Source organism: Sminthopsis crassicaudata, chromosome 2 (genome assembly GCF_048593235.1).
Source record: "Sminthopsis crassicaudata isolate SCR6 chromosome 2, ASM4859323v1, whole genome shotgun sequence".
NCBI lineage: Eukaryota > Metazoa > Chordata > Mammalia > Dasyuromorphia > Dasyuridae > Sminthopsis > Sminthopsis crassicaudata.
The window spans coordinates 523,631,105-523,654,512 of record NC_133618.1 but is presented as its reverse complement, the minus strand read 5'-3'; the positions used below and the strand labels follow the sequence as shown (position 1 = coordinate 523,654,512).

General features: G+C 39.5%; 2 protein-coding genes across 4 annotated transcripts in view; one reads left to right on the top strand and one right to left on the bottom strand.

The window, feature by feature from the left end:
* Window positions 1–2,957, bottom strand: part of MAPK6 (mitogen-activated protein kinase 6) — a 47,194-nt gene extending 44,237 nt beyond the window's left edge. For both annotated transcript variants that reach the window (XR_012486932.1, XM_074294522.1), the window contains exon 1: window positions 2,797–2,957. The gene's annotated coding sequence lies outside the window, so the exon portion shown is untranslated. The remainder of the gene's footprint in view (window positions 1–2,796) is intronic.
* Window positions 2,958–3,680: 723 nt separating this feature from the next.
* The window catches only part of LEO1 (LEO1 homolog, Paf1/RNA polymerase II complex component), a 95,983-nt gene continuing 76,255 nt past the window's right edge, over window positions 3,681–23,408 (top strand). Inside the window, exon 1 of one of the 2 annotated variants that reach the window (XM_074294525.1) lies at window positions 3,681–3,808. The gene's annotated coding sequence lies outside the window, so the exon portion shown is untranslated. Of the gene's footprint in view, window positions 3,817–23,408 lie in introns of both variants that reach the window. The other variant, XM_074294526.1, reaches the window with a different exon arrangement.

Sequence of the window (23,408 nt, the reverse complement as noted above, 5' to 3'; positions counted from 1 at the left end):
CTATGAAAATTGTCAGAATTAATGCATATGTAAAAACAATGAAAAACTTTTAAAGGCTGTTAAATTCATAAAATAAAAATCAACATTACTTCCACTCAGAAAGAAAATTTCTTAGTGGTTGGATTGGATTGTTTATAGAGATTTGGGGAGAGAAGAGAGACAGCTTTATTCTTTTGGTAAAGGTTTTAATAACATCAAAGGAAGAAGTCGATCTATTTCAGTTTTGAAGAAGGTGGGGGGGGGGGATTGTTAAATTCCCAGGAGAGAAAGGAAATTATGTTTCTTATTACTGTCTTTATTTGTCTATTATCTTTCAAGGGACAGAGTTTTGCATATAGTTTGTAATTAACAAATGGCTATTCAATTGAAATTGAAATAAATTCTAGTCTTCTGCAAGGGTTTAACATCTGAAATCAACAAATGTATTTTACTTACAGATTTCCATTTTCTAAAGTTTCTCCTTACATTAATATACAGAGGGCAAAACCTAGCATTTTCAAATCTGGCATATCAAATCTAGCTTATTTTAAGACCAGCCAGTGAAAAAAAGTGTATTTAGAAAAGCAGAACAAGAAATATAGTATTGCATATTTTGATCTGAAAGGTTTTTTTGTTTTGTTTTGTTTTCTTATTAACTTCTTACTAAAACAAATAAGTTTTAAGCCTTTATTCAGATTGAGGAAGGAAAGAAAGAAAAGCACAAGTCTAAGAAGTTTCCTTCAAGTGCTCTGCTCTGAATCCTTCAATCTTCTAGTCAAACAATACTATCAAAGAATCCCATAGTGAAAATTATGCTTCTGATTAACAAACTCAAAAAAAAAAAAAAAAAAAAGGGAAATGAATCAATTCAGAATTTGTTTAAAATAAACAGGATAGAAAGACTGGTCAATTTGATAAGTTATTTGACATTGCAGTTTAGTTAAAAGTTTGATGCTACTCCATTCCCCATTAACTTTTCCCTTCCAAAAACTACTAATAGATAACACCAAAGCTGAAAATGACCTTTTAAAACAATCATTTCAGCACTTCCACACCACTCCACCATTACCGTATTCCTAATTATAGTTTACTATTTCCCCTCACCAAATCTTTTCCAAAGAGTGCACAAAAGAAAAAAAAAATATTTTTATTTAACCTAAACAATCCTTAAATTAAGTCAGAACGCCAGTATTTTTCAGTGCATCTCAGGGAAGTCATGGGTCAAAAATAAGATGATGAGGGTACACTAACTCGATTGAATTTCACAGAATTGACAAAAGTAGATTTTTAAAAATTCTGGTCTCTCTACAAACTACCACTCTACACAGAAAAGAAAGTAAGTGTCTTGGAACATACAAGGAAATTTGAAAACAAATACAAAATCGCCTTCACTGTACCCCAGAGTAGCCTAGATTAGTAACTTGAGAAGATTTCAGACAACTTTTTATGTAGCAACTGCTACGTAGTTTATCAAATCCTCGGGTGCCTTAGCCTCGTAGGAGTCAGCTGAGGCAGAGTCACCGGGGGGTGGGGAGAGAGGAGATCCGGGAAACTATTTCGACCAGCAAAATGCCAGGAAGGCGTGAGGGGCCCTTATCACACTGTTTCACCCAGCACCACTAACCGCCCCTGGGATTTCCCCTCCGGGGGGCCACCTACAAACCCCAAACTATTCAAATCTCCGCCCTTAAGAAGAGGGGTGAGAAGTCGAACGCCCACCTCTCTAACAGCAAGAGTGACAGAAAAGCCAAGTTTCCCGGGAGAAAGAAGGGATTGGGGGCGGCGCCCCGGCCCAGAGTCAGTAGAGGAGACCCTAAATCCTGGGAGTGGGGGAGGAGGGGAGTTCTTCAATCAATCCGTGGGACTGGAGAACTCCTGGCGCAGAAAGGGTCTATAAGTTGCCGGGCCAGTGGGAGTAAACCCCAAGTTCCTGAGGCAAAAGGGGGAGTTCCTGGAGCAGTAAGAGAATAATTTTCCACATTAGAGGGGGCTCTAAATCCCCGCGACAGGGGAGATCAAGTTTTCCAGGCCAGAAGGGCGCTGGGGAAGACTTTAAGCCCCCGGGACTGGGAGGAGAACCTAGTTCCCACGTAGAGAAGGGCTCTCTAAGTCCGAAGAGCAGGGGAGGGCCATAAGGTCCCGGGGCACTGGAAGAATGTAAGTCCCAGGACGGCGGGGACCAGTCCTGGGACCGCCCCCCGCCAAGGTGGCTCGGGGTCACCAAAGAGAGGAGTCGGGGACCCCCGAAGCCGGGAAAAAGGGAGCGAGGGGTGAACGCCGCCCCCTATCCCGGTCCCCCCCACCCCAGCAGTGGGAGGAGCGGGCGGCGCGCCCCACGCCGCGGTATCAGTTTCCCCAGCCCCGCAGGAGGCGAGGTGGGGGGCGGGGCGGAGGAGGGCGAAACCGGGCAGCAGCACGCGGATGTCCCCCCCCTCGACCCAGGCCGGTCCAGGCCGGTCCGGCTCCGGGGGAGGAAAGGACATGGCTCGGCTAAAGAGGCCAGGCTGGGCAGGGCACAGGAGGGAGCTGGAGGAGGGGCGGCGGGAAAGAGACGAAACAAAAGCGCCTTTGTTAAGCGGCGGCGGCGGCCGCTACCGCCGCCGCCGCCGCCGCCGGAGGGAGGGTCACACACAATGGAGGAGGAGGAGGGACGGGGAAAAGAGAGCTGAACCGGCCTCGCGGCCGCCGCCGCCGCCGCCGCCACCACCGGGCCCTCCTGGATTCGGTGTCTTGTTCCCCCGCCTCTCGCCAGCCGCCTGTCCCTACCCCACCTTCCCAGCGGCCCTCGGCCCCCACCGCCCCACCGAACACACTCACGGGACTTCTCCGACTCATCGAGGCAGTGCAGGGCCCGCAGATAGCCCCTAAGGTCGGCTCCGGTCTCCGGCGGTGTTGGCGGCAGCGGCGTCTCCAAGGCTCTCGCTTTGCCGCAGTCGCCGCCATGTAACCCCGACCCGAGAGAGAGGGCGAGGGAGGGAGGGGGGAGGGGGAGGAGGAGGTCTAGGGGAGGGGCCTCCGCGGGCTACGCCCCCCCAGGAATACGTCACAGGCTCCCGAGCAGGGTTCCCAGCCCAGGGCCCTCCACCCTACACACACCCCACTCTCAGGCCCGCTTCCCTTTTTCCTGTTGGCTGCTTGCCACTGACTCGCGCAGGAATTTCAAATGCCGGGGACTGGAGCCTTGGCGCGCGGATGGGGGAGAGCAGCGAAGGCCGAGGGGCCGTGCACCTCGTGGTGCTCACGCTGTGCCGGGTGCGGCGGGGTAGTTAGCGAACCACTTGTGCTCTGCTGGCTCCCTGGGCCCTCACGCTCCGGCAGAAACACATCGAGTGAAAAAAGTGTTACTGTTCTGCACATGACCGCAGACTTCAGCCCAGGGGCCCGGGCGCTGTCCGGGGAATCTGAGTCCGAGAGGGGCTTTAGAAGTTAGAGGATGGCAACGGCGCTTTTTTAACAACCCATTTAGGCAGAGACTGGAGGACTCGAAACAGGCGTGGGCGGGACGCGTCCTTCCGAGCAGGGTCGCCAGGACTGCCGTTACTTCCAGGTCTATCAGTCAGTACTGTGATCCAGGGGCCGGGCTGAGGGCGCAGCAAGCTCAGCAAGCTACTCCAGACACGGCTCTTAGTCCCTGGAGGTGTCACCGCGTAAACAATTGTGTGCAAATAAGCGGTGCTCGGGGTAAAGCGGAAGCCAGCCCCAGAGCGAGGGCTGAGCCAAGGCTTCCCGCAGAAAGCAGGATTTCAGGGGCACTTGAAGGGGGCCAGAGCAGTGAAGGAGGTGGAGATGAGAGGGAGAAGATTCTGGCCGAAGTTCCAAGGACTCTCAGGTTAGAGGGTCTTAATCTGGAGTCCTTGAGCTTTTAATATTTCGACAAATGCATTTCAATATCCTTGCTTTCTAGTGTAATTCTGGAAGTATTATTTGCATTCAGAAACATTCAGAGAAGGGACCGAAAGCTACACTAGTTTAACTATTATGATATTTCAAACCCCAGCTCTATTTGCTACATTGGTAACCTTGGCCAAAGTCTTCTTCTGTAAATTAACATTTTTCCCATAACTTATACCACTAAATAAAATGTTACAAAATGTGGGAAAGATGAGTAAGCGGAAGAAGGAAAAGCTTATTTTGCTCTCAGAACCAAATTCAGAACAATGTGTATGAATTGTAGATGGAGGCCAGTTTTGGTTCCATATGAAAATTGTTCTTTTAATTAAAGTGGACCCACAATGGAGTGGGGTGTCATGTTTTTTGTAGTAAAGCACTACATTTTGAATGGGAGGCCTGATGGCAAACCCCAGCTCCACCCTTTACTATCTGTGTGACCTTGGATAAGTCATTTTCTCCAGATGTTGGGCTTTTTCTCCACAAAAAGACATCTTTTTCTCATACTTTATACCACTATATGAAAGACCCTACAGAGCTGTGAGTACCCAAAGTATTTTAAAGTAGAATAGCTCTAAGACTTAAAGACTTCCTATTTGTGGCCTAGCAGTTTTGTGTGAGAAAGGCAGGGACCTGGAACAAAGAATTTGAGGTGAAAGATGTTGCTTTCTCGGAGCTTTACTACCTTTTTAGTTTTACCAGTTTATTCCTTTGACTAACCCTGAAGCCCTTGTGGGACTTGACTGAAGCTAAGGGCCCTCAGACCTTTGGGTTTTGTTGGAATGCAGCCTCCTGGAATAGTTTAAAGGGGAATGAAGGTTGACAATCATTAATTTAATGAAGTTAAGAGGACTTTTTGAAATGAAATCAAACCCCTCTCCCCACCCCATCTTCCTTTGAAGCTCAGCAGATAGTAGTGTAGTGAATTTGCCCGTAGTTTTTTTCAGCCAACCTTGAGGAAATTGGAAGTGAGTGGAGTCCAGAAAATAGACTTTAACAGCCCATGAAATAGCAGCATCAAGGGCAGTGGTCAAACATCAAAGTCCCTTATTTAAAAAAAAAAAAACAAAAAAAAAAAAACCACACGAATGTGCTAGAAGCCAATGTGCTTGCCCAAGAGGGGAGCTCAGAATTACCTTCTTTTGGTCCTCTGGATAATCTGCTACTTCCCTAGCTGTTGCCATCTCTTAAGACCTGGCAGGGAGAATCAGGTTCCCTTTCAGCTTCAGGGAATTTCTTTTAGACAAAAAGCTTTGAATTCAGTCACAATTAAGTCAAGACCCCAGTTACAAAAATGTTTAACATTTAGCAGAGGTTGGGCTCTCTGCCTAAGGATATTTATATCTTTCTCTCAATCTGGTCTCTGTGGTTGAGGCAAAATTCAATTTACTGGAAATGTTAAGGTAATGAAACAACAGCTATTATGGTTTCTGTGGATAGACAACCACCAGAACAGGAAGCTGGGGAAAGAGGTGACCTTTTCCTGGAACTTGTTCCTTCAGCCCTTGTCTTTGGCTTTGAGATACCTATAGAACAATTAATCCTTTTTTCTATCAGAGGTATACTGGAACACCAAGTCCCATCCAAGCAATAAGCAGTTATTAAATACTGTCAAGCACACTGCTAAGTGCTGGGAGAACAAGGAAAAGCAAGAAACAATCTCAGCTTTCAAGGTGCTCTATCATGGTCTAATGGGAGAAATAATATGGAGACCATTGTATAGGCAGTAGGGAATGTACTAGACCTGGAGTCAGGAGACAGTAGTTCAAAATCCAGCCTGGAACAAATACTCCTTACTATCTGTGTGATCCTGGGCAAATCACTTACTCTTGTCTGACTCAGTTTCCTCATCTGCAAAATGGGGATAATGAGGATTCAATGAGATAATACTTTATTGCAGTTTTAAGCTATTAAAGCTAAGAGGATAGTTGTGCCCATTCAGCTTTAATGAAGTTATAAAGAGGGTAATGATAGATTTCTCAACAATTTTGGGTCTGTTTAGTTTAAGATGCCTTTGAAATGTCCAATAAGCATTTGGAAATTCAAAATAAAGGGCTGAAAGAGGTTCGGCCTGGATAAGTAGATATGAGAATCATCTGCATAGAAATGACATTTGAATCCATGAGATCAGGTAAAATCTCCAAGTGAAATAGTGTGGAAAGAGAAGAGGAAAAAAAAAAGGCTTAGGTCAGAACCTGGGGGCTACCCATGGTTTAGCTGGATGTGTCATGGAATGAAGACCGGCAAAGGGGACTGAGTTGTAGTACACAGGTAGAAGAACTAGGAAAGAACAGTTTCAACTCATAGCCCAATTGTTCCAGTCTCTATGCTTCCAGACTATCTCTTCTACTATACATTCCTTCATACATGGCCCAGCCCTCTCATACAATGGTAGGTCAATCAAAAAGTGTTTTTACCTTACAAAAGTAATATTTTTAATAGGTGAAATAATAAATGGAGACCCACCTGTATACTGGAAAAGCCCAAAATCAAGTTCCCTTGTGCCTCTGCCCTCAAGGCAGAAATGAGGGATTCTTAAGTATAAGAGACAAAAAGAGCAATATGTTTACTTGTGATATTAAAATAAGTTTCTGAAAAACATTTTATAAACTTTTTGAGTTATCATGTAAAATAGACAGCTGAACTAGAAGAATGCCTATTCGAAACATTTTAAAATCCAAAATGTAATACAATCACTCCTGATTTATTTGCTTTTATAAATAATATTTTCTTAATATGCGATAAATTTGAAGATGAGTAGATTTAAATGAATAATTGAAGCTGTTGTTAAAGGAGTCATTTTTATCTTTTTAACAAGGATAAAAGTCTCATGGCTTCAGGGAAATTCAGTTCAGGTTTTGCCTCTTGCTTTGGCAAACTGCCCTGATTTGTAGTGCTATCTTGACAGCTCTGCTAGCGTAGGAAGAACAGATGTACCCAATTTCTGGACACAGTACTTATGTTTTAACCTTGAGGTCTTCACAGCAATGAGCGATCCTAGAAAAGCACACAGTCATGATCATGACCAGTGAGATAAAAGTATTTTAAACTTGAAGACAAAAGGAAATTTGGTAATTAAAGTTTTTTGCTCTGCTCACAATACTTCAGTGTGCAAGTCTACACACTTACTTCAGGGAAGTCAGGACAAACAGCTCAGTAAGCATTAAGAATATAAAGATTTAGAAACAATAAACTTTCCTAGCAGGATTGCTTCTGTAGCAAAGAGGATCCAGTGGGTAGGACCTAGATAAACAGCTATTTCATAAGATAAAGGACAGTTTATTCATAGCAGTTGTTTCTCTTCAACAATCCCTGATGGTCTGGAGGAGGTTACTTCTCCAGTTCTTTAGCCCTACAGTCAGTTAATTGGTGGCCAATTCCATAAGAGTTGATTATTCTCTAGGAGTCACTAGGAAAAAAAACAAACACTTCACTTGAGGCTTGTATTATATGCCATAATGAAAAATTACTAGGAATATAAATATCAAAGTATTTCAAACCAGTAATACATATATATATCCGGTTTTTCATTGTGTAGCAATGATACTAAGGGATATTTTATTGAATAGCAAAGCTGACTTTGTTTTGATAAACTGAGAATTTTAAGGATTTATTCCAAACCTCCCTTATTCTCTCTCTAATTAGTTTTATTTTCAAGACATATGCATGGATAATTTTTCAACGTTTATCTTTGCAAAACCTTGTGTTCCAATTCTTCCCCCATCCCCTCCCCTAAATGGCAAGTAATCCAATATATATTAAACATGGTAAAAATATATGTTAAATCCAATGCATGCATACATATTTATACAATTATCTTGCTGCACAAGAAAAATCAGATCAAAAAGGGAAAAAATGAGAAAGAAAACAAAATACAAGCAGACAACAAAAGGAGTGAACGATACTATGTTGTGATCCACACTCAGTCCCCACAGCCCTCTCTCTGGGTGCAGATGGCTCTCTTCATCACAAGATCATTGGAACTGGTCTGAATCATGTCACTGTTGAAGAGAGCCACATCCATCAGAATTGATCATTGTATAATATTGATGTTGCTGTATGCAATGATCTCCTGGTTCTACTAACTTCACTTAGCATCAGTTCATGTCAGTCTTTCCAGGCCTCTCTGAAATCATCCTCCTTATCATTTCTTATAGAACAATAATATTCCATAACATTCCTATACTATAACTTATTCAGCCTTTCCCAACTATGATCATCCCATTCAGTTTCTGGTTTCTTGCCACTACAAGAAGGGCTGCCACAAACTTTTGCACATGTGGGTACCTTTCTCTCTTCAAGATTTCTTTGGAATATAAACCGCTTTGAAATACTGTTGAATCAACTCTCTTACTCCTTTAATGAAGCTTATTTACTTAAACGTCTAACATCTCTTTGAGACATAAATGTTTAATAAATGGAGGAATAGCTTAGAAGTCAGGAAGATAGATTCAAGTTCTGATTGCTGTGTAGTAGCTGATTTACCATGAGCAAGTTATATCCTCTCAGTGCCCACTGACAACTTGAAGACTATAAATTACAGAGGAGTTACCTTTCTGGGAGGTAGAAGGAATTTTCTTACCTGAAGTTCTTCATACCATTGAAAAACAAATAAGTAAATTCTACCCTCTCCAAAAAAAAAAAAAAAAACCAAACCCTAAACTATTTATCTGAAATTTTCTTGAACTTATTTGTTATATATTTTTCAACCTTTGTTGCATGTCAGGATAAAGAATTCCTTAATCTGGTCGTATCTCAAGTCCTTCTCTGATGCCTCTTCATGGCATGGAGATGATTGTTGTTCATCCTTTGCTTTCCAAGAAGACCAGTGATATCATGGGGCAATGTTCTGAGCATGAATTGGATTTAAGTGAGACAGAATTGCCCAAAATCATCATTCTCACTCTTCCCTTTCAGAGTCCTCAAAATCCAGTGACAGAACAAAAGACAGGGTGACCAACAATACCGTGGATGACTTTGTGCTACTATAGGTTACCATTAGGGTGCAAGTTCCAGAAGGTCCTTCTAGGCCAGAAAGACTTCGAATATGACCCTGGAAGCAAAGCAAGCTTATTTTCTAGATTGTTACAGAGTGCTAGTCTGGCTACTCAGTGGCAGATTTTTGTTTGGTTATGGCAACCCATGAAACAAAATAAAAATTTTAATGGTCTTCAGTCATGTGGCCCTTTGTTTCAGTAACAGTGAAGGGAAAGAGGACTGAAGACTCTTAGAATTTTATTTTAATTTTTAGACTGTTAATGAACTTTATTTGTACTGATGGTATTCTAAATCTGAGTTCCTCATCCAGTGACCAACAACTACATATACTGTTAGAGGGATTGAATTAAAGTATAGATCAGTGGTCCTCAAACTTTTTAAATAACGGGCCAGTTCACTGTCCCTCAGACTGTGGGAGGGCCGGACTATAGTAAAAACAAAAACTCACACTCTGTCTCCGCCCCTCAGCCCATTTGCCATAACCTGGCGGGCTGCATGTGGCCCGCAGGCTGTAGTTTGAGAACCCCTGTTATAGATCTTAACATTCTTGTTACAACCAGAAGAAAGAAGTTGTGGCTAAATGAAAGGATGACTCAGGTATTTCTGGAGAAGCAATGAAAAGAGTAAAGTGGATTAATCATGTAGCCCAAGCTACTAGAATTATTTCACGGGACATTTGGTAATCATGTATTGCAATACTAATGGTAAATGTTTGCAGAAAGAGAACCAAGAAAATACTTGCAGCATTATATACCAACACTTTGCTGAGGATGAACTGGTTAAGAAAAACTAAGAAGAACTTGATAAGACCTTCCAGATCTGATTAACATTTTATTACTTGATGACTTTAATGCAAAGCTCAAAGTGATTGCCTTTCCTGGCTCACTATTTCAAAACATCCCTTACTCTTTGTTTATTTCTTCTGTGCCTTGCTCTTTCCTCTCTACTTTCCATATTCCTTAACTCCCTTCTCCAGTTCTGAAATTTATAATCAAATCAAGTTCATCGTTCCTAGATACACTTCTGTCAGTCTCAACTTTGGTCTCACTTTTCATAATCTACCTTTTAGAACCAAAGTCCCTCCCCACTGGCCACCACTCCCCTATGTGTACTGGTGGGGTATCAGAATTCAGTTGGCTTTTGGATTTGTATCACTAGCACTTGGCACAGGGTAATTATTTAATTACATTTCAATCACTAATGCTTTTATTCAAATGTCTGACAAGTGAGCATGGGGAGAAACTTCTGATACAGTATAAATCAGCAATAAGAAATGAGAGTCCCCAAGACTCATAGAGACACCAATTTAAGACCACCCCATCCATGGAGGCTCCATTTCTCTTCAGGCTGCACCACTGACTCATCTCAGGAATTCTGTCATCTTCCCCCAATCTTTTCAGCTCACTTTTATGTGCTATCTTTACTCTTCCCCCTCTCCCCCAATTAAATATATGCTTCTTAAAGTTTAGCCCAGCACTTAGCCCATCACCTAACACAAAATAAACTTAATAAATGCTTGTTGACTATTGCTGACTTTTTAAAAAAATGTTAACTGATTTAGATGAAAAAAATTTTTTGAACTCAAAATCTTATAAAAAATGTTGAAAACTATATCATTGTAATTTTTCGTGTAATTTTAAAAAATATATCTTTGATGATATTATTAGGAAGTGAGCAAGTAGATTTTCACAATTGACATTAAACAGTGTATCATATCTTTGCCACCTCAATTAATTAAAAGTTGCAGAAGATATAATAACCAGTTGTATTTATTGTTTATTATGGAAAAAAGTATCTGATTCAGTAAAATAATCAACACATAAGCTCTTTTGTAGAAAGCTGTCTCTCATCAAAACACCAAGTTTATACAGGATTCTTAGCAGCATGTTACAACAAAGATTACCCTGATTAGTAACGCTGTGATAATAAACATCAGGCAAAGTATGAAAAAGGGAGATGTCTGCTTGCCAAAGATACTTGATAGAGGAGAATTCAGTGAATTATCTTGGTTGAGGAAGGATAGGTGGTACAGTGCTTTTGTTTGTGGATGGCCTACATTTACAGAAATCTCCTAGAAGGGATTTATAATCATTCAAGGAAATTTAGCCCATCTACCCACACAGGAGTCCCAAACATCTATTCCCACGTGGGAGGGAAAAATGTCAATTGCCCAGATTTCAACATGCATTTTGAAGAACGCTCTATAAAGCGTGTCCAGCAGTATGCATATCTGGGACACAGAACACATATGGACAATTAGCCAGGCCCAGTGAAGGAGAAGAACAGAATAACTAGCTTTAGGGAAATTTCTAAACTCACCCCAACCTTAAATATCTCATGAAAGCAAAGACTAATTTTTTTATTTTAATTTTTACGCTCAACTTCAACACCAAATAGACATTTCCACATAAATAATATAACTTAAGAATAGCATTGAACATAAAACTGGATATGTGTTATGTATAACTTGCTTTTCTTTTAAATGTAACAAACCTGTAACTTTAAAATTGTGCTACTTACATTTGATTCTTTCTAATGGTCTACCTTTCCAATACTGATATTTGCCTGTGTTTCTCTTTGGCAATGAGAAATGGAACACCAGTGCCTCTGAAGAACCAAAAATGAGTGTCACACAGAGGACAATGGAAAAGCACATGATATGAGCGGGCTGTGTTACATAACCAAACAGTTTTTTACTGTAACAAAAAGAAAAGGCTCATCCAAACCTAAAAATTCTAATCCAAAAAATTTCCATTTCTCATAAGGAACTTACACAGTCCTTCAACATAATAATACTGCCTAGTGTGACTCAGGGTATGAGAGAGTCAACTTCCTCTCCCCCATTTTACCTGAACAGTGGGCATGACTCAGTATTACAGAAAGTCAAGATTCAGGTTGGTTCCTCCACTTTTATGGCACTTCATTCTATTTTTGTCCATCTAATCTTTAGTTCTCTGTGTAGTCCTTGGTTGTGTCTTGACTTTTCATGACCCCATTTAAGCTTTCTTTGCAATTGTTTACCATTTCTTTCTCCTGTTCTTTTCACAGATGAGAAAACTGAGACAATAGGATTAAATGGCTTGCCCAAGGTTACATTGCTTACTAAATGTCTGAAACTAAATTTGAATTCCTCTTCTTGACTCCAGCCCCAGCTCTCTGTTCTCTATACCTAACTGCTCCTTAGTACTATATCTATCCCTGCCCTGTACAACTTTCTGAGCTTCAGCTATCTGCCATCAAGTCATCCTTCACTGTATGGGTTTTTGATTAAAATTATAGCTCCTCAATTATCACTCATAGATTTACAGGTTGAGACACCAGGGAGCAACTATTTATGGTTAAAATAACATTCTTTGGAGCTACACTACTAAACATTATTGTAGAAAACTCCCACCAGTGAGCTTTTAATTATCAGCCAATAGTCACAGCTCAAAGAAAAGGAATTCATTAAGATGACAGAAACAAAAGTATAAAACATTACCCCCCCATAAATCTGGGACACACTGCTACTGTGTGTGTACACGTGGTATCTGTGGGAAAGGTAGGAATTATCATAGAGTCCACTAGTATTAAGACCCAATTAGGGAACATGTAACCAAAGTGTATTTCTAGGACAGTAAAGTCCCAGTGCTCTTTCTCCTCTTCCAGTCACTTTATGCCAAGCCCCTCTGGGCATGGCCCCACTATCATTAGAGGCTGGGGGACTCAATATATGATATGTACAATTTTACATTGTGTCTTGGCTCTGCTATCTTTCAAAGTACTTATCTTCTACCAAGAGAAGCAAGGATTGGGGGCCACTTGCTTGTTGGTCTTTTCCAAGACCATTGGAGTAGTTGCTATGGAGTCTTTCTTTATTCTCAACTCCAACCCAAAAGACCTAGGACCTCCAGGCTCTGGAATCCCCAAGATTACCTCCAAGCCTAGACATATTGATTTTCGGGTATATGCTTGTTCAGGAAGAAAACAAGCCCCAAATACTCAACTCACACCCAGTCTCGGTCTCTCCTAGACAAAAACATTTTATCTGCCATATCTTCATGGCAGCCACAGTGGGAAATAGGGCAAATTGCCCCTCCTCCACAAATGACTTTGAAACAGCCCTGACAGACAGAATCTGAAGCCAAAAGGGAAGATTGGAATTGAGGGTGGGGCCACTCATAAAATACCCAATGAGTCATCTGTTCTTCCTGCTCAGTAACCAAGAAGGGCTTCGTCATCCCAAGTCCCCACTCTTAGCTAGGATTATAGAGCTACCGTTTGGTAGAAGTAAGCCAAGAAGTTTGTTATCCCCAAAGGGCCCAAGCACTGAGTCACTATGTCTCTGAAATCTCCCTAAGTTTCCAGGGGAGCCTGGGTACACATTTCTTGGGTTATCCCTCTAGGCCAATTCAACTGTCATTACAAAAAGAAAAAAAAGCCCTCAGAAGTATCAGAAAATACTTCTATCAGGGCTGTCACAACATGTATTTCAGCCAAGATAACTGCCTAAGTGAATCACCCAGCTCCCACATACCTACTCCAGCAAAACCCTGAAGTTCCCACCTTGCCAAATAATAGCCAAGAAAACCAATGAGAAATTATAGTAAGTAACTTCATCCCAAACTCTTCAAGTGATGAACAAGAAGCGTAAGAGTAATATGAAGAGTAATATTTTTTTTGAAGTATCTTTACATTTGGAATAATTTTTCAAACTTGTTTTTTTAATTTACTCACATCGAAGCTTTGCATCAGTCTTAGGCTCAGCCCCCTACTAATTTTAGTTAGGGTTTAGCTTTGCTTAGAGTCACTGGTCTTGGTTTTGTTCTGGGTGACTGATTTCTGAGCTGATAGCCACTTCTCAGGGCTAGGCCCCACTGGATCTAGTTCAGAATATTGAATTTTCAGGATCTTTACTAGCTTCTAAAAACAGTACAACAGGGACTTCTGAGTCTCTGTTTACATACATATATGTGCATATATGTGGGGGTGGTGAAATATGAGACATATTTCAAGCACAAACTTTAAAAAGAAATGGATTTTTTTTAACAAACTAAGCTAAGAATACCTAAGAAGAAACAAAGCAAGAGCTAAAACATGAAATAAAAGCTAATAAGGGAGAATAAATAATTTTCAAGAGAAATTTACCAAAGCAAGCACTCCCTGAAAATTAGTATAGACCGTACAGGTATTAAAGATTCTGAGAGAACAAGAAATATTTAAATTAGAAGATTTTAAAAAGGAAAAAAAATGAAAATAACATTTTAAAAAACTGACCTGGAAAACAGATCAAGAATTAATAATATAAGAATAAACTTCCTGAAAACTGTGATTAAAAAATAAAGTTTAGACAGTATATTTCAAAAGATCATAAATGAAAATTAGCTAGATTAGAACCAGAGAACAAAATAAATATATAAAGAGCCTATATTACTTCCTGATAGGTACTCCAAAAGGGAAAGTCCCAGAAATTTCATAACCAAAACCAGAGCTCCTTTATAAAGAAAAAATTCTAGAAACATATGAAGAGTTCAGTCACCAAGGAAGCACAGTCAGGATCATATAAGATTTGGCATCTTGTACTACAAATGAGAAATTATAGAATATAATATTCCAAAAGACAAAAGATGCATATTTAACAGGCAAGAATAACTTACCCTGAAAAGTTAAGTATAGACCAGTTTGGGGGAAGTTGAGTGGGGAATGGATCCTTCATGAAATAGAGGACTTCAAAACATTTATAATTAAGGCCAGAGCTAAGTAGGAACTTTGAAATATAATCCAGCAAAGGAAAGGTAAATTTATGTGAGCAGTTGGACAGAACTCTATGATGCTACAGTGTTAATGTATTGGAAGATGAAGAAACAAATTGATGTGGGTTAAGATTCCTTTTTGATTCCCAACCCCCATGGCTGAATTCCAATGGGAGATATCAGGCTCTCCCTGCCCCCATCAGATCTGAGCCAACTTGGGCTGTCCCAGCCCCCACTCTAAAGATCTGCTCAGGTTTCCCAACCCCTACCCTAAGTACAAACAGTTCCTTATCTAAAAACCCATTGAATTCTAACCCTGGCTGAAACCCAGCCAGGAGCCAATCTGGAACTCCACCCACGCCCCTTTAGATTACCAAAAGCCCCCCATTATAAAAGGGGGAACACTGGAGTCCATTCTTTGCAGAAGTCCCCAAACATGGCATCCTTACCCCGGCCATATCAAGGGTTTCTGCCCACCAGTGCCAGTCTTGGCCCTTTAACTCTACTTCCAAACCCCACAATAAACCTCTTTTATCAATCTAGGTTTTTAGTCTATAAATTCCTTTACAGGGGACTCTTGCGCCGCTACTACACCTCCTTGCGCCTAATCCAAAGGGGTTTCCTGTACCCTGAACCTGCCACTAGACCTCAGTTAAACCTAATTTAATTTAGATACTCCTTATCTAGTTCTCATCAAAATGTTTTTTCAAAGCTTTAATGTTTTCAAAAATTATTGAAGGAAGTGAATAAGGAAACATAGGTGGATTCTGTTCTTAGGATTTGTAGAATGAATACACTATTATGGAAAAAAAGAACTTGCTAGTTTTCATGAATGGAGTATACAAGAATAATATACAAACATGGAAGGAGTGTAGGAAGTAGGTATCAGATGAACCCTACTTAGTGAAGTGGACAAATGAAAGTTTAATACATATATAATATGCAAATATTCATGCAAAAGTTTAGTATAGAAATACATTAAACTCAATTGGGAAAAAAACAGAATACGAAGGATGCCAAGAGGGAAAATAATGCTAGAGAAGGAATAGCTACAAGCAAAATGAATTTCTTGATACTAAAGGGGAGAATTGAAAGAGGGAAAAGATTTTTAAATCTAAGAGCATACCTTTGAAAAGGGGACCCCAAAACTCTAAAAATCCTTGAAGGAGAAAATCTCCTCCAACCCTGCCTCAGTGAGAGACCACCCCAGGGAATCAGATAAAGTGGTTTACCTAGGTGGGGCTGGTTGAGTCTTAAGCAGAAGAATTCCAACCCTATTCAAATGTAGATCTTCTATTCTACTCAAGCTATACCTAGCCCCATCAGGAGCAACCCCCAGCTCATAGCCAACTTCTATATAAAATTCAATATGAAAGAACCAAACTAAAATCCTCTCTTTGCAGAGGTTCCAAACATACCAGCTCCAAGCTTGGGATGCCAAGGGCCTCTGTCCACTGGAATATTCTTTCCAGTGCCACCCTCTCTTTACCCTCACCTATTCCCCTAACTAGACTTTATGCCTTTCTGTCAGGACTTCTAATCTTACTTCCAAACGCCACAATAAACCTCTTTTATCAATCTATTTTTGGGTCTGTAAATTCTTTTACAGAGAATCTCTGCACCGCCAGAAGGGAGTCCCCAAAACTCCCTACCCTTGTGCTGAATCCCAAAGGGTTGCAGGGGAGCTAAACCTCTCCTTTTGGTTCCCTGAGCCCCGAACCTGCCACTAGACCTTATCATTGAACTCCCTGACCACCAGAAACCCTTATCTCATTTTGGTTCCCTAAATCTAAACCTTATCACCTTCAGTTTCTTTTTAGCCAGTTAAGCAATGGCTGAACAAATTGTGGTATATGAATGTAATAGAATGCCATTAAAAAAAAAAGAAAAAAAAAAAGATAAGCCTTGCAAAGCATGAAGATTATTTATCCTCATATAAGATATATCCAATATATACACACATATGGTATGTAAATATGTTGTCCTGTAAAACACCTCCCTTACTTTCCATGCTGTCATTTCTGTGATATTCTCCATTAAGATTATTGCCACCTACGCTTCATATAGGTATGTCCTAATTTTTTTTTTTTTTTTGCACAGAAATTTGAACAGCAGAGGTGGAAATGATTTCATATATTCCTGGTCTTTAGTGCCTAGTTCTCATTATTTTATTTTATTTTCCAAAGTAGGGCATTATCAGAAATCTAGGCCATTTTGTCATGCTTTTCTCAACTTTTCTCTCTAGTGAAACAGAGGGCTCACTTGACTGTAAAGTCCTTCAGTCAGGAATAAGTCATATTATTCTATTCTATTATTCTATAATAAGTCATATTATTCCTTCCCTCAGCCCTAGCCCAGTATTTTGTACCCAGTAGATGTTCAATGAATACCTCCAACTAATTAATTCCTCTAGATTGCTTAATTTCCCTAACCAACATCTTCTTTCCCTGGGCTATTACAAATGTTCTTGCTGTTTTCATGACCCTAAAATTCTATGCCCACAAGGCTATAAATGTTGTCTCTTGGGGTTCAAGTTTTGTTTTTCCCCCTTTCTCTTTGTGATCAAACCTCTAGAGAACCCGATATCTATTGGAGTTAGTGAATTCTGTTTGTCTCCCTTGAGGCAACATTGCTGTAAAATGAGATGGAGAAGGAACCGGCCAACCACTCCAATATCTTTGCTTAATGGGATCTTGAAGAGTTGAAAACAACTGAATGACAATAACAAATCCTGTCATTTCTTCCCAGAAGTAAAATATTTGACTGTTGTAATCACTCTCATTTTTTTGTCCAGACCAAGGAAGCAAGTCAGAGCAGAGGCCAGAAGCTGAGAGGTGTATATTCTGTACTACCCACACCTCTGAGCTGAGAGCTTCCAGTCACATGTTCTACAATGGAGGAAACTCAGATCCAGAAGGTGGAATCATTCTTTTTAAAATCCGTCTAATAGGCCATTCTTCCTGTTTTAGTGGATGAGAAAATCTGAATATTTCTTGGATCAAACTTCCACTCTTCCACTCTGCCTTGTTGATATAATGACAAAGTATTGTTTTAATTTTGTGTTGCAACTTCTCCCTATATAATTTTTGATTGGCATTGGCCTTTTTTGCCTTCCTTTTCATATTTTTTTCTATAATTGACCAGCATTGGTTAAGCTCTTTCTCCAGTACTTTCTTTTCTTATTTACCTCTTTTGTTTTGATTGTCTTTACTTTTTTTTCCCTTTTCTTCCTTACTTTCTGCTTGATTTCTTTTCTTTCCTTGCTATCTGCAGTTCATAGAATCATCAATTCTTAGAATGTGATTTTAGAAGGCTTCTGCTCTAACCCCTTCATTTTCCATTCTAAACTAGGAATGAAGTGATGCTTTATCCAGTCAGCCAACTCTTTCCTAATAGCCACAGCCACACCCACAAACACAGCTTTCTTTGGTTCTTCCAATTTTCTCAGGAGTTGTTTGTCTTTGCCTCCTTTAAATAGAATTAGTAGTTTAGCCAAGCCTACTGAAGCTTCCTGAAGGGGAGAGATTACATGTAACTCCTAAACTTCAAGAAGCTAACTGAGAAGCATTAATTTTGGGAAATTAATTCATAGGTGTGTATGAATACACACACACACACATATATGTGTATATATGTATAATCTCAAGGATAGTTTTTTCCCAAAAAATGGTTTTTGATTTGCTTGCTTTCCTCTGTCTTTTTGTTATGTATAACTACAAACACTTAGATGAAGTGTGCTGGAATAGGATCTTGAATCCCCATTTGTTCTTTTAAACTTTTTGTTGCTTGGATTACTTGGATAGTTCTCTGTCCTGAGCCTACCCAGAATCCTGGAAAAATCTGTATACTATGAATAGCTCAACTCCACCCTTGCAAGCATGCTAACCACAAATATATCAGAAGCATAATAATATGGAAAAGACAAAGAAAAACCCCCCAAAACGATTTACTGTAACTTTCCAATCCCACATAAGTCTCAAATGAGTGCCTTGAAGAGTCTTGATCTCAGGGATGACAATCTGCTTCCAACTGAGGACCTTTTTCAGGATGCAGCTACTCTTGGGTCTTCAGGGCTGGCTAGGGTTTCTCATGGACTGCTCCTGGATCAGGCCTTGGTCTGAAACTTAGGCTCTTTCTTGCCTTTTTTGGGAGGAGAGTTCAACTTCCTCTCTAATTCTTTCTTGATTTCCCCATACTTTTACAACTAAATAGGATGGGAGATGCCATTTATTACAACCTATTTATCTTCTAGATCCAGAGAAGTGAAATGATTTGTCCAGTCTCACATAAGTGGTAAATTGAAATGGGCTTCAGATGTAGTACTTCTGACCCAAAATTCAGCATTCTTTCTAGTATTTTCTGCCCAGGCACCAGGCAACTCACAGAACAGTCTCATCCAGGACTACAGCCTTAGAAATGAGGTCCAACCAGAAATTCAAGGTGTTCTAGATTTGTGCAGTATCTTCTGAGGGTATTTGTGTCATTTTGAGAAATTGAATAGAAATTCATTCAGGGTCCTGGAGACCTGACTCAGTATATTTATTGATTCAGAAGTCTGACTTGATCTGCTACTTCAATTCCCAAGTTCCATATAAGAGAAAACAGGTTTAGGTAGCTGTTTAGGTGCCTTAATTAGCTGGTATTCTCCCTGTCTCCAAACCCATTTTATGTCTAGCAAACTCTGACTTCTTCCTGTCCTAATTCTTATTATGTAGCCTCAACATCTTGCATGGCAAAAAGCCTTTGTGAAGGACCTATCTAGATGTGAGTCCTTCTCAGTACAGGTCTTCTGCTAGTTCTAATTCCCTGAGATTTGCAATCTTTTATGATTCTGAAGTGTTTGAGATAGCAGATGATAAACTATGGCACCTAGGACCCTGAGGTTGGACTGAACATGTTGGATGCTAAATAGACTTCTTACACAATGTCAGGACATGAAGCACATCTAGAGCATACCTTACTCATGAATACTCAGTCCCCAAAGAATTGCTCAGAAGTCTGTGTTTATTGTTTTATACCCTAAGGCATAGGGGCATCTGATCAAGTTGCTCAGGATTTTAAATTGATCATAGGATTATAAATATAGAACTTGAAGGACCCTAGGAACCATTTAGTTGAATCCGTTCATTTTATAGATGAAGAAACTGAGGTTCAGAAAGGTTAACAGATTTGTTTAAGAAGTAAGTAGAAGTTGCTGCACTATGCAGACCAGATTTCAGACTCCTGGCTCAAAGTAACTTCCTAAAGAAGATTTAGAGGCATTTGTCTGAGAAGGGTTGAGAAAAAAAAAAAAAAAAAAAGTAGAAGAGCAGGGATTTGAATACAATTTTCTTATCTAGTTCTTTTTCTTTCTTTTTTTTTCTAAATAAGTTTTCTCGTTATCTCTTTTTACATCACCATACTGTCACCAAATAATATCACCATAATCACTACTCTTTTACATCACCATTGTAATATTCTTCTTTAAAATTTAATGTTCTCTGGGAGCAGGTTTCTTGAGGGGCTTCTGGAGGCAGCCTTCGTTTCAATTCAGTGTAATCCCCCCAAATGCAGCCAGGAGTTAAAGTCCAGATCCTTTATTTTCTCCGTCAAAGTCTTGTCTCTTTTCCTGGACCCTGTTAGCTTTCTTAGAGGCCTATATCTCTCCTTGGTTCTGAGAGCTCTCTCCAAATGTCTCCAGCCTGCACAAAGGTGGAAGTTGGAATGAATCTTCTCCACCTCTGAGAGTAGGATTATGGGCTTCTTCTTATATATGCTCTCTAAAGGTGTGAAGTCTAATGTGTGAACTCCTTTAAAAGATGTGAACTAAGTACATAAGCATTAGCACCTTGTTTCAAGTTCTGTCCCTTAATAACCATAATTTACCTCAGAATAGAATTCCTTTCCTTCCCCCTTTCAGAGAGTCAACCCATATAGCAAACAGTACAAGACACACTTCTGCCATGAGAAAGGAGGAAAAAATCAACATAAGTGATCAATACATGGAAAAAAAATTTTGGGCAATGTACAATACTTGTGGACCTCCCATATCTGTAAAGGGATTGAGTATCCTCTCACATTTCTTCTTTTAAATGATATTTTTTCTTTATAATTTGACAACTTACATTTTTTATTTTTGCATAAGATTCTTTCCATTTACAATGTTGTTATCACTGTGTAAATTGTTTTCTTGGCTCTTCTGAATTACTCTGCATCAGTTCATATAGATCTTTCCAAGTTTCTCTGCATTTATCACATTCATAATTTCTTATAAGACAGTAATATTTTGCTATATTCATGTGCTCCAATTTGATTAGCCATTCTCCAATCAATGAGCATCTACTTTGTTTCCAGTTTTTTGCAAAAAGTACTAGTGTAATTAATTTGATATATTGGGATGATACCCACTGTAAAGTCTCTTAAACTCCCTTTATGGAATATTTCTCTTCCCCCATGGAAGCATCCATCAGTGGTACTCCCTTTCATCATTTAAATAAGACATAACCTTTTATCCCTTTGCCTCCTGGCTCACTCTCTACTTGTAGATTCTCTTCTTCCTAAGAGACTACAGGGGTTATTTTCTCCTCATTGTTAATGTTTGATTTGACTGGATATAACACATATTTTCTTTCTTCTTACTCCCTACTCTCCTTTTATATGCCCTCCTATTCTTTAATTTACTCCCACAAAAACATTGATTAATCTGTAAATAGGGTTTTATGAAGTTTAGTCCATTGATATTTGGAGGTAGGATGTTATTATGATGGTTTAGGAATATTTGTCACTTCATCATCATTATTTCTTCAATTTTCATTTTTGTTTCTGTGTACTTTTTAGAAAGAAATTTTTTAATTTTTTGGGTTTTTTTTTCTTGGTTATTCTATTTGCTTGCCTTCCATGTATCTCTGTTGATTTTTTTTGAAAAGCAAATAATTTTTTCAAATATAAGTTTTGTTTCTGGGAATGCTTCAAATAAATGCCTCTTTTTTGTTGAACATTCAGCTTTTTAAATTCATGGTTGGGCTCAGGTTGGCATGGATAGGTCCCCTTGGACTCTATTTAGAGCTCCTTTGCTCTTCAAAACATATTATTCCATTCCATCTTGCAATATCTCTAGTGATTGCACAAGTTTTGTTATTCAAATTTCCTTATATTTGAATCTTTCTCCTGGTTGTTTATAGAATTTGTTGTCATTGGGATTGTTTGATGTAGTTAATATTAGTCCTGGAGTTTGCAGTATGAGGTATTTTATTTTGTTTTTCTTTTCTGGAGGTGATATGTGTATTCTTTTGATGGGTACTTTGTTTTCTGTGTTCAAAAGTTCTGGGTTTATTATTATTATTTCTTGAATTATAGTGTTCATTTTTCTTTTACTTGTATTCTTCTGGAGAACTTATAATCCTTAAATCGTCTCTATACATCCTATCTTCAAGATCAATATATTTTACTTGTATGAGAGATCATATTCTCTTTCATTGTTATTTCTTTTTTCTTCTGTTTATTTGTATTCCCAAAAAGTTAATCTCTTTTGTTTCTTTGGTGAGACTTGTCACAGAGAGTAAAAGTTTTTCTATTCTGCCAATTACTTATGCTCTGCAGGTCATAAATTTTGCTTACACAATTCTTATTTCTCTTTTGAATCTTTCAGAAAGCTCCAACTGTGATTCAGTGATCTTTTAAGAGTCTACTCTTGGGGACTGAGCATGAATGAACATGTTAGGATTTAGGGATTAGCCTTTTCTATTATTAGTTCACTGGATTTTTCGCCTCATCAAAATTTTTGGTTTCCAAGATCACGGAGGCAGCTTAAATTTCTATTTTGGAGAGGTTTGTAAATTTGTAGGGTTCAGAGAAAATGTCCATCTTCTTGGATGATACAGAAGTTCTAGCTCTCTATTACATCTCAAGTGCGGACTCTCTCATTCCTCTCCCTCCCTAAGACTCCAGGACTCAAATGAAGTTAACTATGCTTTCCCCTGCCTGCTTATCATCCTCTGGGTCACCCAAGTTCCACTTTTCTCTTTATTTCTCCTGACCCAGCCAATTAGTAGCTAAGTTTTGTGATTCTAACTTTACTCTACTTTTTGTATCTTATCCTTTTTCTCCATCAGGTAGCCAGTATCAAAGCTCAGATCCTCTTCACCTCTCTCCTATATTATTAAATTGTTTCTTATTGATCTTCTTGCTTCAATCTCTCCTGCAATCTATCTGTCATGTAGCTATAGAGCTGTCCGTGTCATTCTCATCCAAAAATTGTTTTGTTCCACTCTTATCTCTTGGGTAACCTTCCACCTCCTCAGCCTGGTCTACACAGAGTTCTACATTTCTGATGGCCCTGCTCTTACTTTGCTCCCAGGCTCAGTTTTTACTCCCAAACAACACCTCCCAACCCCATTATATACTCTACACTCCTTCCAAATGGAACTGTTCCAAATACAGCCCTTGTCTTGCCTTCTTGCCTTTTCTCATGTTGCTCCCCATTCTCTGGACCTTTCTCTTCACCCGTTTTATTCACGCCATGCTTTTATCTCCAACTCAAATGCCATCTCTTTTGTGTAGTCTTCCTCCATCTTATTATCATAACTTTGCTCCTCAGATTCACCCAGCATTTTATTTTGTAATTCCCTTTTGTGCTTACTACGTGATATTATGTGATACAGAATCACAGGATCTTAGAGCTAGAAGTGATGAGTGATCTTAGAGAACATCTAGTTTAATTTGTATTGAAATGAGATCCCTTTAACAATATACCCAGTAAGCGGTCATACCATTCCTGTCTAATAAGTGGGACTGATAAATATGTAACAGTCCCCTCCCCCGGAGGGAAATATA